Source organism: Carassius auratus, chromosome 40 (assembly GCF_003368295.1).
Source record: "Carassius auratus strain Wakin chromosome 40, ASM336829v1, whole genome shotgun sequence".
NCBI classification, from domain to species: Eukaryota; Metazoa; Chordata; class Actinopteri; order Cypriniformes; family Cyprinidae; genus Carassius; species Carassius auratus.
In genome coordinates, this window is record NC_039282.1 from 13,161,081 (window position 1) to 13,165,294 (window position 4,214).

Consider the following 4,214-nt stretch of genomic DNA (forward strand, 5'->3'; position numbering starts at 1 on the left):
TTCTGTGTGTGCATGTCAAAAGTCTGTCCCCTTTGGTCCTATTTATTGTTGTCTGTCCCTAGCCATTAAAAACATCGCTAAACAGCTCAATATGCCTAAAGCAAAGCAAAAGACCAAAACATATAAAGGGGCGATTCCAAGCCACATTACAGATTGTTTTCCTCCCTGCCCTCGCTACATTACGAGCGGGGATACACACAGTCTGTGCGTGTCTTGCCTGGGACCGAAGCATGTTGAGTCGGCTCTCGAGGGGGCCGACTGTCCGCATTGCGAGCGATTGCCAATGCGGACGCTTCGATCCCGGAGGGCTTCTTCGAGGAGGGAGCCTTCACCAGCGTTCCTTGCGATAAATTAAAAATCGAATGGCCTGCAGAAAAACATACTGAGCCGCAGAAAAGCAAGCTAGATGAACGCTTTTTGCGGCCGAGGCAACCACCTCCACGCCGGAGTCTACCGTTTTTTTCCGATCTCCATGATGAGTTATCGAGATCGTGGAAGCACCCATATTCTACCCGCCTCTTTGGCCCCGATTCACTATACTATGGCAACGTGATGGGGCTGGGAGAGCACGGTTATAGAACGATGCCACGGGTCGAACAGACGCTCGCGGGCTATCTGTCACCCGGCTCGGCATCGTCCCTAAAGGCTCCGGGGTTGCCCACTAAGCCGCTGCGAGTTACATCATCGCTTGTGGGCAAGGGTTATGTGGCAGCAGGTCAGGCTGGGGCTTGCCTTCATACTATGGCAGTCCTACAAGCTTATCAGGCCGACCTGCTGGGAGATGTCGATGAGGGAGAGGGGATTAAGTCTGAAGATATTGAAGAACTCAGAAAGACCGCTGATCTCTCCTCCGCGCCACTAAAGAGACCGCTCGCACGATTGGACGGTCTATGGCAGCCTTAGTGGCCGCGGAGAGGCATTTGTGGCTGACCCTGTCGGAGATAAAAGAAAGAGACAGGGTCTGCCTTCTGGACGCCCCGCTTCAAGCCTCGGGCCTGTTTCGCGACACAGTCGACACAGTCAACACTGTCGTCGACAGGTTCCAGGAGGCACGCAAACAGGCGGCGGCATTCCAGAATTTCCTCCCTCGTCGCTCTCGTGGTGCATCTGGGAGATCAACACGCCACATACCAGCTCCTCATACCGGGAAGCGCAAAAACAGAGTGTCGCCGCTCGAGGTTCCCCCACGACGGGACCGAGGGCCTCAGCGATGCCCTGAGTCGGGGACTTCCAAAGTAAAAGGCCAGATTTAAGAACAGTCATCGAGGCCCGGAAGTCCTCGACGAAAAGATCCTGACGCCAGGGTCCAGAGGGTAGCCCCTACTGGGGTACAGCGGCGGTCCACCTCAGTGCCCTCAGGAGGTCGGTCTGCCAACCCTGCCAGAGTTTCAGGGCGCAGCGGCCTCCAGCGAGCACTACTCCCAGTTATTTCCGCCCGTGAGCGCAGCGGAGCTGGGATGCTCGCCGCCCCTTCGGGGGCCTCTTACACCAGAGGTCAGTCTTGAGAGACTGATTGCCTTAGTAGATTATTTAGCAGCGTGGAAGCTACTGCCAAATGTATCTCATTGGGTCCTGCGTACAATAGAAAAAGGCTATTGCATTCAGTTCGGTCATCCACCACCGAAGTTCAACGGGGTTACACCGACTGTGGTCGGCCCCCGGCAGGCTCTGGTTATGGAACAAGAAGTGAATATCCTATTAAGGAAGGAGGCCATCGAGGTGGTCCCTCCTCTAGACAGGGAATCCGGATTTTACAGCCGGTATTTCATAGTTCCAAAGAAGGATGGGGGGTTGCGTCCGATCATAGACTTACGTCACCTGAACTGCTCAGTTATGTCACTGAAGTTCAAAAAGCTCACTGTCAAGCAGGTTGTAGCTCAAATCAGATCCGAGGACTGGTTTGTCACAATAGATCTCAAAGACGCATACTTCCACATATCCATCCTTCCACAACACAGGAAATTTCTGAGGTTCGCTTTCGGGGGCAAAGCTTATCAATATCGAGTACTTCCCTTCGGCCTTGCACTCTCACCCCGCACGTTCACGAATTGTGTAGATGCGGCTCTGGTATCCCTCCGTATGCAGGGCATCCGCATTCTAAATTATATCGACGATTGGTTGATCCTAGCTCAATCAGAGCAGATGGCGGTTCGACATCGAGATGTCGTTCTCGCACACATGGGGGAGCTGGGTTTGAGACTAAATGCCAAGAAGAGTGTACTTTCTCCAGTTCAGAGAACCACCTATCTAGGTGTAGTGTGGGATTTGACCACGATGCAGGCACGTCTGTCTCCTGCTCGGATCGAGTCGATCCTCACATCAGTCGAGAGAGTCAAAGAAGGCCAGTCACTCACTGTCAAACAATTCCAGAGATTGTTAGGGCTGATGGCAGCTGCGTCCAACGTGATACCTTTTGGCCTGCTGCACATGAGACCCCTACAGTGGTGGCTCAAGTCCAAGGGCTTTTCCCCGAGGGGAAATCCACTTCGAGTTATCAAGGTCACGCGGCGATGCCTTCGTGCCTTAGACATGTGGAAGAAACCTTGGTTCTTGAATCAGCGCCCGGTGCTGGGATCTCTTCGTCGCCGTGTAACACTAGCGACAGACACGTCCCTCACCGGTTGGGGTGAGGTCATGAGTGGCCACCCTGCCCGCGGTCTGTGGAGTGGTCGCCATCTGACATGGCACATCAATTGCCTAGAGATGTTAGCAGTCTATCGAGCATTAAAATATTTCCTCCCAGACCTGAGAGGTCACCATGTGTTGGTGCGCACCGACAACACATCAGTGGTCTCTTATATCAATCACCAGGGGGGTCTGCGCTCACGCCCCTTGTACAAGCTGGCATACCAGATCCTTCTCTGGTCCCAGGGCAAACTCCTCTCGATCAGAGCAGTGTATATTCCTGGGAGATTGAATGTGGGAGCAGACATACTGTCGAGGCAGTGGCCGAGGCCCGGGGAATGGATGCTTCACCCCGAGGTGGTGAAGCAGATATGGAGAGTGTTTGGCAAAGCTCAGGTGGACCTCTTTGCGACTCAAGAGACATCGCAATGTCCCCTCTGGTTCTCTCTAGTTCATCCAGCTCCTCTGGGACTGGACGCTATGGTACAGACCTGGCCGAGGCTTCGTCTGTACGCATTTCCCCCTATCACTCTGCTCCCGGGAGTTCTGGCGAGAGAACGCCTGGACGGGGTCCGTCTTCTATTAGTAGCCCCGTTATGGCCGGGCCGAATATGGTTCTCAGATCTAGTCTCACTCCTCGACGGCTCTCCGTGGGAGATACCGATCAGGAAAGACCTACTCTCACAGGCGCAGGGCACGATAATTCACCCTCGCCCGGAGGTGTTCAAGCTGTGGGTGTGGCCCCTGAGGGGGCACAACTGTTAGCAGCTGGTCTTTCAACTGAGGTTGTTGAGACCCTCCTCCAGTCCAGAGCTCCCTCTACGAGGAAATTGTACGCCCTGAAGTGGAAACTTTTCACTTCATGGTGCAGAGATCGCCACCTTGACCCTGTTAACTGCCCAGTTGGTACAGTTCTGGAGTTTTTACAAGCTAGGCTCTCTGCGGGGTTATCCCACTCCACCTTAAAGGTGTACGTGGCGGCCATAGCTGCTTTCCATGTCCCTTTCAATGATCAGTCAGTGGGTAGACACCCCCTAGTTACACGTTTCCTCCGCGGTGCGCTGAGGCTAAGACCTCCAGTACGGTCCCGTGTTCCCCCCTGGGATTTGGTTGTGGTTCTAGAGGCTCTCTGTAAAGCTCCATTCGAGCCAATACAAGATATCTCAGATAGACATCTGACACTTAAAACTGCCCTGTTACTGGCAATCACCCCACTAAAAAGTGTTGGAGATCTCCAGGCCCTCTCGGTGGCCCCTACTTATCTAGACTTTGCCCCTGGTATGGCCAAAGCATTCTTATACCCTCGAGTGGGTTATGTTCCAAAGGTTCCCTCTGTAACACCACAACCTATCGTACTGCAGGCCTTTTGTCCTCCTCCCTTTCGGGAGCCAGACCAAGAGAAGCTAAACTGTATGTGTCCAGTGTGAGCACGCATACGTCCACAGAGCTGCCCTGTGGAGAAAATCCGACCAATTGCTTGTTTGCTACGGTCCTACTAACAAGGGTTCTCCTGCCACCAAGCAGACCCTTAGTCGTTGGATAGTCGAGGCTATCAACGTCTCTTATGAGTCCTCTGGTCTTCCCCCTCC

General features: G+C 53.7%; 1 pseudogene; it reads right to left on the minus strand.

The window, feature by feature from the left end:
• The window catches only part of LOC113058917 (insulin receptor substrate 1-B-like), a 20,522-nt pseudogene extending 20,017 nt beyond the window's left edge, over positions 1 to 505 (minus strand).
• Positions 506 to 4,214: the final 3,709 nt, after the last annotated feature.